We start from the raw sequence: 15365 nt of genomic DNA on the forward strand, positions 1-15365 counted from the left end.
GCTACAAGGGATACAGTAAACCTGAAGGGAAGCATCGGAATCTAAATCTGGACTCACAGGAGAGGTTCAAATCAACAAAAGTATGAGTGTCAGTCCTCTTGTACTTAAGTCGGCATTGTGCCTTTTGTATTAAATTCGGATGCAATTTCTGTGTTTCATCGTCAATAAGAAGGTCCAAGGTATACAGGAAACCTGAAGTGAAGCATCGGAATGTAAACCTGGACTCACAGGAGAGGTTCAAATCATAGACAGTGAGAGTGCAGGCCTCTTGTACTTAAGTCGGCATTGTGCCTTCTGTATTAAATTCGGATGCAATTTCTGAGTTTCATCGTCAATAAGAAGGTCCAAGATATACAGTAAACCTGAAGTGGAGTATCGGAATCTAAAACTGGACTTACAGGAGAGGTTCAAATCATAGAAAGTTAGAGTGTCAGTCCACTTGTACTTAAGTCGCCAATGTGTCTCTTCTATGAAATTCGGATGCAATTTCTGTGTTTCATCGTCAATAAGAAGGGCCAAGGGATACAGTATACCTGAAGTGAGGCATAGCAATCTAAAACTGGAATCACAAGAGAGGTTCAAATCATACAAACTTAGAGTGTCAGTCCTCTTGTACTTAAGTCGGCAATGTGCCTTTTGTACTAAATTTCGATGCAATTTCTGTTTTTCATCGTCAATAAGAAGGTCCAAGGTATACAGTAAACCTAAAGTGAAGCATCGGAATCTAAAACTGGACTCACAGGAGAGGTTCGAATAATAGAAAGTTAGTGTGTCATTCCTCTTGTACTTATGTCGGCATTGTGCCTTTTTTATGAAATTCGTATGCAATTTCTGTGTTCCATCGTCAATAAGAAGGTCCAAGGGATACAGTAAACCTGAAGTGAAGCACCGGAATCTAAAACTGGACTCACAGGAGAGGTTCAAATCAAAAAAAGTATGAGTGTCAGTCCTCTTGTACTTCAGTCGGCATTGTGCCTTTTGTATTAAATTCGCATGCAATTTCTGTGTTTCATCGTCTACAAGAAGATCCAAGGGATAAACTAAACCTGAAGTGAAGCATCGGAATCGAAAACTAGACTCACAGGAGATTTTCAAATCTTAGAAAATTAGAGTGTCAGTCCACCTGTACTTAAGTGGGCATTGTGCCTTTTGTATTAAATTCGGTTGCAATTTCTGTGTTTCATCGTCAATGACAAGGTCCAAGGGATACAGTAAACCTGAAGGGAAGCATCGGAATCTAAAACTGGACTCCTAGGAGAGGTTCAAATCATAGAAAGTTAGAGTGTCAGTCCTCTTGTACTTAAGTCGGCATTGGGCCTTTTGTTTTAAATTCGGATGCAATTTCTGTGTCTCATCGTCAATAAGAAGGTACAAGGGATACAGTAAACCTGAAGTGAAGCATCGGAAAATAAAACTGGACTCACAGGAGAGGTTCAAATCATAGAAAGTGAGAGTGTCAGTCCTCTTGTACTTAAGTTGGCATTGTGCTTTTGTATTAATTTCGGATGCAATTTCTGTGTTTCATAGTCAATATGAAGGTCCAAGGGATACAGTAAACCTGAAGTGAAGCATCGGAATCTAAAACTGGACTCACAGGAGAGGTTCAAATCATAGTAAGTTAGAGATTCAGTCCTCTTGTACTTAAGTCGGCATTGTGCCTTGTGAATTTATATCCGATGCAATTTCTGTGTTTCATCGTCAATAAGAAGTTCCAAGGTATACAGTGTACCTGAAGTGAAGCATTGGAATCTAAAACTGGACTAGTTTAGTCCCATAGTGCTCAGAGCCATTTTTGGCCATAAAACTGGACTCACAGGAGAGGTTCAAATCATAGAAAGTTAGAGTGTCAGTCCTCTTGTACTTAAGTTGGCATTGTGCTTTTGTATTAATTTCGGATGCAATTTCTGTGTCTCATCGTCAATAAGAAGGTACAAGGGATACAGTAAACCTGAAGTGAAGCATCGGAAAATAAAACTGGACTCACAGGAGAGGTTCAAATCATAGAAAGTGAGAGTGTCAGTCCTCTTGTACTTAAGTCGGCATTGTGCCTTTTTTATTAAATTCGGAAGCAATTTCTGTGTTTCGTCGTCAATAAGAAGGTGCAAGGGATACAGTAAAAATGAAGTTAAGCATCGGAATCTAAAACTGGACTCACAGGAGAGGTTCAAATCATAGAAATTTGGAGTTTAGTCCTTTTGGACTTAAGTCTCATTGTGCCTTTTGAATTTAATTCCGATGCAATGTCTGTGTTTCATCGTCAATAAGAAGTTCCAAGGTATACAGTAAACCTGAAGTGTAGCATCGGAATCTAAAACTGGACTCACAGGAGAGGTTCAAATCATAGAAAGTTAGAGTGTCAGTCCTATAGTACTTAAGTCGGCAGTGTGCATTTTGTACTACATGTGGATGCAATTTCTGTGTTTCATCGTCAATAAGAAGGTCCAAGGTATACAGTAAGCCTGAAGTGAAGCATCGGAATCTAAAACTGGACTCACGAGACAGGTTCAAATCAAGGAAAGTGAAAGTGTCAGTCCCCTCGTACTTATGTCGGCATTGTGCCTTTTGTATTAAATTCGGATGTGATTTCAGTGTTTCATCGTCAATAAGAAGGTCCAAGGTATACAGGAAACCTGAAGTGAAGCATTGGAATCTAAAACTGTACTCACCGGAGGGGTCTAAATCATAGACAGTGAGAGTGAATGCTCTTGTACTTAAGTCGGCATTGTGCCTTTTGTATTAAATTCGGATGCAATTTCTGTGTTTCATCGTCAATAAGAAGGTCCAAGATATGCAGTAAACCGGAAGTGGAGCATCGGAATCTCAAGCTGGACTTACAGGAGAGGTTCAAATCATATTAAGTTAGTGTGTCAGTCCTCTTGTTCTTAAGTCGGCATTGTGCCTTTTGTATGAAATTCGGATGCAATTTCTGTGTTTCATCGTCAATAAGAAGGTCCAAGAGATACAGTAAACCTGAAGTGAGGCATCGCAATCTAAAACTGGACTCACATGAGAGGTTCAATTCATACAAAGTTGGAGTGTCAGTCCTCTTGTACTTAAGTCGGCATTGTGCCTTTTGTATTAAATTTCGATGCAATTTCTGTGCTCCATCGTCACTAAGAAAGTCCAAGGAATACAGTAAACCTAAAGTGAAGCATCGGAATCTAAAACTGGACTCACAGGAGAGGTTCAAAACATACAAAGTTAGAGTGTCAGTCCACTTGTACTTAAGTCGGCATTGTGCCTTTTTTATTAAATTCGGATGCAATTTCTGTGTTTCATCGTCAATAAGAAGGTCCAAGGGATACAGTAAACCTGAAGTGTGGCATCGGAATCTAAAACTGGACTCACTGGAGACGTTCAAATCATAGAAAGTGAGAGTGTCAGCCTCTTGTACTTAAGTCGGCATTGTGCCTTTTGTATTGAATTCGGATGCACTTTCTGTGTTTCATCGTCAATAATAAGGTCCAAGGGATACAGTAAACCTGAAGTGATGCATCGGAATCTAAAACTGGACTCACAAAAGAGGTTCAAATCATAGAAATTTAGAGTGTCAGTCCTCTTGTACTTAAGTCGGCATTGTGCCTTTTGTATGAAATTCGGATGCAATTTCTGTGTTTCATCGTCAATAAGAAGGTCCAAGGGATACAGTAAACCTGAAGTGGAGCATCGGAATCTAAAACTGGACTTACAGGAGAGGTTCAATTCATAGAAAGTTAGAGTGTCAGTCCTCTTGTACTTAAGTCGGCATTGTGCCTTTTGTATGAAATTCGGATGCAATTTCTGTGTTTCTTCGTCAATAATAGGTCCAAGGGATACAGTAAACCTGAAGTGAAGCATCGCAATCTAAAACTGGACTCCCATGAGAGGTTCAAATCATACAAAGTTGGAGTGTCAGTCCACTTGTACTTAAGTCGGCATTGTGCCTTTTGTATTAAATTTCGATGCAATTTCTGTGCTTCATCGTCATTAAGAAGGTCCAAGGTATACAGTAAACCTAAAGTGAAGCATCGCAATCTAAGACTGGACTCACAGGAGAGGTTCAAATCATAGAAAGTTAGAGTGTCAGTCCTCTTGTACTTAAGTCGGCATTGTGCCTTTTGTATTAAATTCGGATGCAATTTCTGTGTTTCATCGCAATAAGAAGGTCCAAGGAATACAGTAAACCTAAAGTGAAGGATCGGAATCTAAAACTGGACTCACAGGGGAGGATCAAATCATAGTAAGTTAGAGATTCAGTCCTCTTGTACTGAAGTCGGCATTGTGCCTTGTGAATTTAATTCGGGTGCAATTTCTGTGTTTCATCGTCAATAAGAAGTTCCAAGGTATACAGTATACCTCAAGTGAAGCATCGGAATCTAAAACTGGACTACACAGGAAAGGTTCAAATCATAGAAAGTTAGAGTGTCATTCCTCTTGTACTTAAGTTGGCATTGTGCCTTTTGTATTAAATTCGGATGCAATTTCTGTGTTTCATCGCCAATAAGAAGGTACAAGGGATACAGTAAACCTGAAGTGAAGCATCGGAATCTAAAACTGGACTCACAGGAGAGGTTCAAATCATAGAAAGTTAGAGTGTCAGTCCTCTTGTACTTAAGTCGGAATTGTCCCTTTTTTATTAAATTCGGATGCGATTTCTGTGTTTCATCGTCAATAAGAATGTCCAGGGGATGTACTAAAAATGAAGTGAAGCATCGGAATCTAAAACTGGACTCATAGGAGAGGTTCAAATCATAGAAAGTTGGAGTTTAGTCCTTTTGGACTTAGGTCTCATTGTGCCTTTTGAATTTAATTCTAATGCAATTTCTGTGTTTCTTCTTCAATAAGAAGTTCCAAGGTATACAGTAAACCTGAAGGGAAGCATCGGAATCTAAAACTGGACTCACAGGAGAGGTTCAAATCATAGAATGTTAGAGTGTCAGTCCTATTGTACTTCAGTCGGCATTGTGCCTTTTGTATTAAATTCGGATGCAATTTCTGTGTTTCATCGTCAATAAGAAGGTCCAAGGTATACAGGAAACCTGAAGTGAAGCATCGGAATCTAATACTGGACTCACAGGAGAGGTTCAAATCATAGACAGTGAGAGTGCAGGCCTCTTGTACTTAAGTCGGCATTGTGCCTTCTGTATTAAATTCGGATGCAATTTCTGAGTTTCATCGTCAATATGAAGGTCCAAGATATACAGTAAACCTGAAGCGAAGTATCGGAATCTAAAACTGGCCTTACAGGAGAGGTTCAAATCATAGAAATTTAGAATGTCAGTCCACTTGTACTTAAGTCGCCATTGTGCCTTTGCTATGAAATTCGGATGCAATTTCTGTGTTTCATCGTCAATAAGAAGGTCCAAGGGATACAGTAAACCTGAAGTGAGGCATCGCAATCTAAAACTGGAATCACAAGAGAGGTTCAAATCATACAAAGTTAGAGTGTCAGTTGTCTTGTACTTAAGTCGGCAATGTGCCTTTTGTATTAAATTTCGATGCAATTTCTGTTTTTCATCGTCAATAAGAAGGTCCAAGGTATACAGTAAACCTAAAGTGAAGCATCGGAATCTAAAACTGGACTCACAGGCGAGGTTCAAATCATAGAAAGTTAGAGTGTCAGTCCTCTTGTACCTAAGTCGGCATTGTGCCTTTTTTATTAAATTCGGATGCAATTTCTGTTTTCCATCGTCAATAAGAAGGTCCAAGGGATACAGTAAACAAGTAAGTGAGGCATCGGAATCTAAAACTGGACTCACAGGAGAGGTTCAAATCATAGAAAGTCAGAGTGTCAGTCCTCTTGTACTTAAGTCGGCATTGTTCCTTTTGTATTGAATTCCTATGCAATTTCTGTGTTTCATAGTCAATAAGAAGGTCCAAGGTATACAGAAAACCTGAAGTGAAGCATCGGAATCTAAAACTGGACTCACAGGCGAGGTTCAAATCATAGAAAGTTAGAATGTCAGTCCTCTTGTACTTAAGTCGCCATTGTGCCTTTTGTATTAAATTCGGATGCAATTTCTGTGCTTCGTCGTCATTAAGAAGGTCCAAGGTATACAGTAAACCTGAAGTGAAGCATCGGAATCTAAAACTGGACCCACAGGAGAGGTTGAAATCAAAGAAAGTTAGAGTGTCAGTCCTCTTGTACTTAAGTCGGCATTGTGCCTTTTGTATTAAATTCGGATGCAATTTCTTCGCTTCATCGTCAATAAGAAGGTACAAGGGATACAGTAAACCTGAAGTGAAGCATCGGAATCTAAATCTGGACTCACAGGAGAGGTTCAAATCAACAAAAGGATGAGTGCCAGTCCTCCTGTACTTAAGTCGGCATTGTGCTTTTGTATTAAATTCGGATGCAATTTCTGTGTTTCATCGTCAATAAGAGGGTCCAAGGTATACAGGAAACCTGAAGTGAAGCATCTGAATCTAAAACTGGACTCACAGGAGAGGTTCAAATCATAGACAGTGAGAGTGCAGGCCTCTTGTACTTAAGTCGGCATTGTGCCTTCTGTATTAAATTCGAATGCAATTTCTGAGTTTCATCGTCAATAAGAAGGTCCAAGATATACAGTAAACCTGAAGTGGAGTATCGGAATCTAAAACAGGACTTACAGGAGAGGTTCAATTCATAGAAATTTAGAGTGTCAGTACACTTGTACTTAAGTCGCCATTATGCCTTTTCTACGAAATTCGGATGCAATTTCTGTGTTTCATCGTCAATAAGAAGGTCCAAGGGATACAGTAAACCTAAAGTGAGGCATAGCAATCTAAAACTGAAATCACAAGAGAGGTTCAAATCATACAAACTTAGAGTGTCAGTCCTCTTGTACTTAAGTCGGCAATGTGCCTTTTGTATTAAATTTCGATGCAATTTCTGTTTTTCATCGTCAATAAGAAGGTCCAAGGTATACAGTAAACCTAAAGTGAAGCATCGGAATCTAAAACTGGACTCACAGGAGAGGTTCAAATAATAGAAAGTTAGAGTGTCAGTCCTCTTGTACTTAAGTCGGCATTGTGCCTTTTTTGTTAAATTCGGATGCAATTTCTGTGTTCCATCGTCAATAAGAAGGTCCAAGGGATACAGTAAACCTGAAGTGTAGCATCGGAAACTAAAACTGGACCACAGGAGCCGTTCAAATCATAGAAAGTGAGAGTGTCAGTCCTCTTGTACTTAAGTCGGCATTGTGCCTTTTGTATTAAATTCGGATGCAATTTCTGTGTTTCATCGTCAATAAGAAGAACCAAGGTATTCAGTGAACCTGAAGTGAAGCATCGGAATATAAAACTGGACTCACAGGAGCGGTTCAAATCATAGGAATTTAGAGTGACAGTCCTCTTGTACTTAAGTCGGCATTGTGCCATGTGTATTAAATTCGGATGCAATTTCTGTGTTTCATCGTCAATAAGAAGGTCCAAGGTATACAGTTAACCTGAAGTGAAGCATCGGAATCTAAAACTGGACTCACAGGCGAGGTTCAAATCATAGAAAGTTACAATGTCAGTCCTCTTGTACTTAAGTCGCCATTGTGCCTTTTGTATTAAATTCGGATGCAATTTCTGTGCTTCATCGTTATTAAGAAGGTCCAAGGTATACAGTAAACCTGAAGTGAAGCATCGGCACCTAAAACTGGACTCACAGGAGAGGTTGAAATCAAAGAAAGTTAGAGTGTCAGTCCTCTTGTACTTAAGTCGGCATTGTGTCTTTTGTATTAAATTCGGATGCAATTTCTTTGTTTCATCGTCAATAAGAAGGTACAAGGGATACAGTAAACCTGAAGTGAAGCGTCGGAATCTAAATCTAGACTCACAGGAGAGGTTCAAATCAAAAAAAGTATGAGTGTCAGTCCTCTTGTACTTAAGTCGGCATTGTGCCTTTTGTATTAAATTCGGATGCAATTTCTGTGTTTCATCGTCAATAAGAAGGTGCAAGGGATACAGTAAAAATGAAGTGAAGCATCGGAATCTAAAACTGGACTCACAGGAGAGGTTCAAATCATAGAAATTTGGAGTTTAGTCCTTTGGGACTTAAGTCTCATTGTGCCTTTTGAATTTAATTCCGATTCAATTTCTGTGTTTCATCGTCAATAAGAAGTTCCAAGGTATACAGTAAACCTGAAGTGAGGCATCGGAATCTAAAACTGGACTCACAGGAGAGGTTCAAATCATAGAAAGATAGAGTGTCAGTCCTCTTGTACTTAAGTCGGCATTGTGCCTTTTGTAATAAATTTGGATGCAATTTCTGTGTTTCAACGTCAATAAGAAGGTCCAAGGGATACAGTAAACCTGAAGTGAAGCATCGGAATCTAAAACTGGACTCACAGGAGAGGTTCAAATCATAGAAAGTCAGAGTGTCAGTCCTCTTGTACATAAGTCGGCATTGTGCCTTTTGTATTAAATTCGGATGCAATTTCTGTGTTTCGTCGTCAATAAGAAGGTACAAGGGATACAGTAAACCTGAAGTGAAGCTTCGGAATCTAAAATTCGACTCACAGGAGACGTTCAAATCATAGAAAGTGAGAGTGTCAGTCCTCTTGTACTTAAGTCGGCATTGTGCCTTTTGTATTGAATTCCGATGCAATTTCTGTGTTTCATCGTCAATAAGAAGGTCCAAGGTATACAGTAAACCTGAAGTGAAGCATCGGAATCTTAAACTGGACTCGCAGGCAAGGTTCAAATCATAGAAAGTTAGAATGTCAGTCCTCTTGTACTTAAGTCGCCATTGTGCCTTTTGTATTAAATTCGGATGCTATTTCTGTGCTTCATCGTCATTAAGAAGGTCCAAGGTATAAAGTAAACCTGAAGTGAAGCATCGGCATCTAAAACTGGACTCACAGGAGAGGTTCAAATCAAAAATGTATGAGTGTCAGTCCTCTTGTACTTAAGTCGGCATTGTGCCTTTTGAATTTAATTCCGATGCATTTTCTGTGTTTCATTGTCAATATGAAGGTCCAAGGGATACAGTAAACCTGAAGTGAAGCATCGGAAAATAAAACTGGACTCACAGGAGAGGTTCAAATCATAAAAAAGTGAGAGTGTCAGTCCTCTTGTACTTAAGTCGGCATTGTGCCTTTTTTATTAAATTCGGAAGCAATTTCTGTGTTTCGTCGTCAATAAGAAGGTGCAAGGGATACAGTAAAAATGAAGTGAAGCATCGGAATCTAAAACTGGACTCGCAGGAGAGGTTCAAATCATAGAAATTTGGAGTTTAGTCCTTTTCGACGTAAGTCTCATTGAGCCTTTTGAATTTAATTCCGATGCAATTTCTGTGTTTCATCGTCAATAAGAAGTTCCAAGGTATACAGTAAACCTGAAGTGAAGCATCGGGATCTAAAACTGGACTCACAGGAGAGGTTCAAATCATAGAAAGTTAGAGTGTCAGTCCTCCTGTACTGAAGTGGGCATTGTGCCATTTGTATTAAATTTGGATGCAATTTCTTTGCTTCATCGTCAATAAGAAGCTACAAGGGATACAGTAAACCTGAAGTAAAGCATCGGAATCTAAATCTGGACTCACAGGAGAGGTTCAAATCAACAAAAGTATGAGTGTCAGTCCTCTTGTACTTAAGTCGGCATTGTGCCTTTTGTATTAAATTCGGATGCAATTTCTGTGTTTCATCGTCAATAAGAAGGTCCAAGGTATACAGGAAACCTGAAGTGAAGCATCGGAATCTAAACCTGGACTCACAGGAGAGGTGCAAATCATAGACAGTGAGACTGCAGGCCTCTTGTACTTAAGTCGGCATTGTGCCTTCTGTATTACATTCGGATGCAATTTCTGAGTTTCATCGTCAATAAGAAGGTCCAAGTTATACAGTAAACCTGAAGTGGAGTATCGGAATCTAAAACTGGACTTACAGGAGAGGTTCAAATCATAGAAAGTTAGAGTGTCAGTCCACTTGTACTTCAGTCGCCATTGTGCCTTTTGTATGAAATTCGGATGCAATTTCTGTGTTTCATCGTCAATAAGAAGGTCCAAGGTATACAGTAAACCTGAAGTGAAGCATCGGAATCTAAAACTGGACTCACAGGAGAGGTACAAATCATAGAAAGTTAGAGTGTCAGTCCTCTTGTATTTCAGTCGGCATTGTGCCTTTTGTATTAAATTCGGATGCAATTTCTGTGTTTCATCGTCAATAAGAAGAACCAAGGTATTCAGTAAACCTGAAGTGAAGCATCGGAATCAAAACTGGACTCACACGAGCGGTTGAAATCATAGAAATTTAGAGTGTCAGTCCTCTTGTATTTAAGTCGGCATTGTGCCTTGTGTATTAAATTCGGATGCAATTTCTGTGTTTCATCGTCAATAAGAAGGCCCAAGGTATACAGTAAACCTGAAGTGAAGCATCGGAATCTAAAACTGGACTCACAGGCGAGGTTCAAATCATAGAAAGTTAGAATGTCAGTCCTCTTGTACTTAAGTCGCCATTGTGCCTTTTGTATTAAATTCGGATGCAATTTCTGTGCTTCATCGTCATTAAGAAGGTCCAAGGTATACAGTAAACCTGAAGTGAAGCATCGGCATCTAAAACTGGACTCACAGGAGAGGTTCAAATCAAAAAACGTATGAGTGTCAGTCCTCTTGTACTTAAGTCGGCATTGTGCCTTTTGAATTTAATTCCGATGCAATTTCTGTGTTTCATTGTCAATATGAAGGTCCAAGGGATACAGTAAACCTGAAGTGAAGCATCGGAACCTAAAACTGGACTCACAGGAGAGGTTCAATTCATAGTAAGTTAGAGATTCAGTCCTCTTGTTCTTAAGTCGGCATTGTGCCTTGTGAATTTAATTCCGATGCAATTTCTGTGTTTCATCGTCAATAAGAAGTTCCAAGGTATACAGTAAACCTGAAGTGGAGCTTTGGAATCTAAAACTGGACTTGCAGGAGAGGTTCAAATCACACATAGTTAGAGTGTCAGTCTTCTTGTACTTAAGTCGGCATTGTGCCTTTTGTATTAAATTCGGATGCAATTTCTGTGTATGATCGTCAATAAGAAGGACCAAGGGATACAGTAAACCTGAAGTGTAGCATCGGAATCTAAAACTGGACTCACAGGGGACGTTCAAATCATAGAAAGTGAGAGTGTCAGTACTCTTGTACTTAAGTCGGCATTGTGCCTTTTGTATTTAATTCGGATGCAATTTCTGTGTTTCATCGTCAATAAGAAGGTCCAAGGGATACAGTAAACCTGAAGTGAAGCATCGGAATCTAAAACTGGACTCACAGGAGTGGTTCTAATAATAGAAATTTAGAGTTTCAGTCCTGTTGTACTTAGGTCGGCATTGTGCCTTTTGTATTAAATTCGGATGCAATTTCTGTGTTTCATCGTAAATAAGAAGGTCCAAGGTATACAGTAAACCTAAAGTGAAGCATCGGAATCTTAAACTGGACTCACAGGAGAGGTTCAAATCATAGAAAGATATAGTGTCGGTCCTCTTGTACTTAAGTCGGCATTGTGCCTTTTGTTTTAAATTCGGATGCAATATCTGTGTTTCATCGTCAATACGAAGGTCCAAGCGATACAGTAAACCTGAAGTGAAGCATCGGAATCTAAAACTGGACTCACAGGAGTGGTTCTAATCATAGAAAGTGAGAGTGTCAGTGTTCTTGTACTTAAGTCGGCATTGTGCTTTTGTAGTAAATTCGGATGCAATTTCTAAATTTCATCGTCAATAAGAAGGTCCAAGGGATACAGTAAAAATGAAGTGAAGCATCGGAATATAAACCTGGACTCACAGGAGAGGTTCAAATCAGAGAAAGTGAGAGTGTCAGTCCTATTGTACTTAATTCGGCATAGTGAATTTTATATTAAATTCGGATGCAATTTCTGTGTTTCATCATCAATAAGAAGGTCCAAGGTATACAGTAAACCTAAAGTGAAGCATCGGAATCTAAAAATGGACTCATAGGAGAGGTTCTAGTTATGGGAAGTGAGAGTGTCAGTCCTCTTGTACTTAAGACGGCATTGTGCCTTTTGTATTAAATTCGGACGCAATTTCCATGATTCATCGTCAATAAGAACGTCCAAGGGATACAGTAAATCTGAAGTGAAGCATCGGAACCTAAAACTGGATTCACAGGAGCGGTTCAAATCATAGAAAGTTAGAGTGTCAGTCCTCTTGTACTTAAGTCGGCATTGTGCCTTTTGAATATCATTCCGATGTAGTTTCTGTGTTTCATCGTCAATAAGAAGTTCCAAGGTATATAGTAAACAAGAAGTGAAGCATCGGAATCTAAAAATGGACTCACAGGAGAGGCTCAAATCATAGAAAGTATAGAGTGTCAGTCCTCTAGTACTTAAATCGGCATTGTGCCTTTTGTATTTAATTCGGATGCAATTTATGTGTTTCATCGTCAATAAGAAGGTCCAGGGGATACAGTAAAGCTAAAGTGAAGCATCGGAATCCAAAACTGGACTCACAGGAGAGGTTCAAATCATAGAAAGTGAGAGTGTCAGTCCTCTTGTACTTAAGTCGGCATTGTGCCTTTTGTATTAAATTCAGATACAATTTCTGGGTTTCATCGTCAATAAGAAGGTCCAAGGGATACAGTAAACCTGAAGTGAAGCATCGGAATCTAAAACTGGACTCACAGGAGAGGTTCAAATCATAGTAATTTAGAGATTCAGTCCTCTTGTACTTAAGTCGGCATTGTGCATTGTGAATTTAATTCCGATGCAATTTCTGTGTTTCATCGTCAATAAGAAGTTCCAAGGTATACAGTATACCTGAAGTGAAGCATCGGAATCTAAAACTGGACTCACAGGAGAGGTTCAAATCATAGAAAGTTAGAGTGTCAGTCCTCTTGTACTTAAGTAGGCATTGTGCCTTTTGTATTAAATTCGGATGCAATTTCTGTGTTTCATCGTCAATTAGAAGGTCCAAGGGATACAGTAAACCTGAAGTGAAGCATCGGAATCTAAAACTGGACTCACAGGAGAGGTTCAAATCATAGTAAGTTAGAGATTCAGACCTCTTGTACTTAGGTCGGCGTTGTGCCTAGTGAATTTAATTCCGATGCAATTTCTGTGTTTCATCGTCAATAAGAAGTTCCAAGGTATAGAGTATACCTGAAGTGAAGCATCGGAATCTAAAACTGGACTCACAGGAGACGTTCAAATCATAGAAAGTTAGAGTGTCAGTAATCTTGTACTTAAGTCGGCATTGTGCCTTTTGTATTAAATTCGGATGCAATTTCTCTGTTTCATCGTCAACAAGAAGGTCCAAGGAATACAGTAAACCTAAAGTGAAGCATCGGAATCTAAAAGTGGACTCACAGGAGAGGATCAAATCACACATAGTTAGAGTGTCAGTCTTCTTGTACTTAAGTCGGCATTGTGCCTTTTGTATTAAATTCGGATGCAATTTCTCTGTTTCATCGTCAACAAGAAGGTCCAAGGTATACAGTAAACCTGAAGTGGAGCTTTGGAATCTAAAACTGGACTTGCAGGAGAGGTTCAAATCACACATAGTTAGAGTGTCAGTCTTCTTGTACTTAAGTCGGCATTGTGCCTTTTGTATTAAATTCGGATGCAATTTCTGTGTATGATCGTCAATAAGAAGGACCAAGGGATACAGTAAACCTGAAGTGTAGCATCGGAATCTAAAACTGGACTCACAGGGGACGTTCAAATCATAGAAAGTGAGAGTGTCAGTACTCTTGTACTTAAGTCGGCATTGTGCCTTTTGTATTTAATTCGGATGCAATTTCTGTGTTTCATCGTCAATAAGAAGGTCCAAGGGATACAGTAAACCTGAAGTGAAGCATCGGAATCTAAAACTGGACTCACAGGAGTGGTTCTAATAATAGAAATTTAGAGTTTCAGTCCTGTTGTACTTAGGTCGGCATTGTGCCTTTTGTATTAAATTCGGATGCAATTTCTGTGTTTCATCGTAAATAAGAAGGTCCAAGGTATACAGTAAACCTAAAGTGAAGCATCGGAATCTTAAACTGGACTCACAGGAGAGGTTCAAATCATAGAAAGATAGAGTGTCGGTCCTCTTGTACTTAAGTCGGCATTGTGCCTTTTGTTTTAAATTCGGATGCAATATCTGTGTTTCATCGTCAATACGAAGGTCCAAGCGATACAGTAAACCTGAAGTGAAGCATCGGAATCTAAAACTGGACTCACAGGAGTGGTTCTAATCATAGAAAGTGAGAGTGTCAGTGTTCTTGTACTTAAGTCGGCATTGTGCTTTTGTAGTAAATTCGGATGCAATTTCTAAATTTCATCGTCAATAAGAAGGTCCAAGGGATACAGTAAAAATGAAGTGAAGCATCGGAATATAAACCTGGACTCACAGGAGAGGTTCAAATCAGAGAAAGTGAGAGTGTCAGTCCTATTGTACTTAATTCGGCATAGTGAATTTTATATTAAATTAGGATGCAATTTCTGTGTTTCATCATCAATAAGAAGGTCCAAGGTATACAGTAAACCTAAAGTGAAGCATCGGAATCTAAAAATGGACTCACAGGAGAGGTTCTAGTTATGGGAAGTGAGAGTGTCAGTCCTCTTGTACTTAAGACGGCATTGTGCCTTTTGTATTAAATTCGGACGCAATTTCCATGATTCATCGTCAATAAGAACGTCCAAGGGATACAGTAAATCTGAAGTGAAGCATCGGAACCTAAAACTGGATTCACAGGAGCGGTTCAAATCATAGAAAGTTAGAGTGTCAGTCCTCTTGTACTTAAGTCGGCATTGTGCCTTTTGAATATCATTCCGATGTAGTTTCTGTGTTTCATCGTCAATAAGAAGTTCCAAGGTATATAGTAAACAAGAAGTGAAGCATCGGAATCTAAAAATGGACTCACAGGAGAGGCTCAAATCATAGAAAGTATAGAGTGTCAGTCCTCTAGTACTTAAATCGGCATTGTGCCTTTTGTATTTAATTCGGATGCAATTTATGTGTTTCATCGTCAATAAGAAGGTCCAGGGGATACAGTAAAGCTAAAGTGAAGCATCGGAATCCAAAACTGGACTCACAGGAGAGGTTCAAATCATAGAAAGTGAGAGTGTCAGTCCTCTTGTACTTAAGTCGGCATTGTGCCTTTTGTATTAAATTCAGATACAATTTCTGGGTTTCATCGTCAATAAGAAGGTCCAAGGGATACAGTAAACCTGAAGTGAAGCATCGGAATCTAAAACTGGACTCACAGGAGAGGTTCAAATCATAGTAATTTAGAGATTCAGTCCTCTTGTACTTAAGTCGGCATTGTGCATTGTGAATTTAATTCCGATGTAATTTCTGTGTTTCATCGTCAATAAGAAGTTCCAAGGTATACAGTATACCTGAAGTGAAGCATCGGAATCTAAAACTGGACTCACAGGAGAGGTTCAAATCATAGAAAGTTAGAGTGTCAGTCCTCTTGTACTTAAGTAGGCATT

This window comes from Schistocerca serialis, chromosome 2 (genome assembly GCF_023864345.2).
Source record: "Schistocerca serialis cubense isolate TAMUIC-IGC-003099 chromosome 2, iqSchSeri2.2, whole genome shotgun sequence".
NCBI lineage: Eukaryota > Metazoa > Arthropoda > Insecta > Orthoptera > Acrididae > Schistocerca > Schistocerca serialis.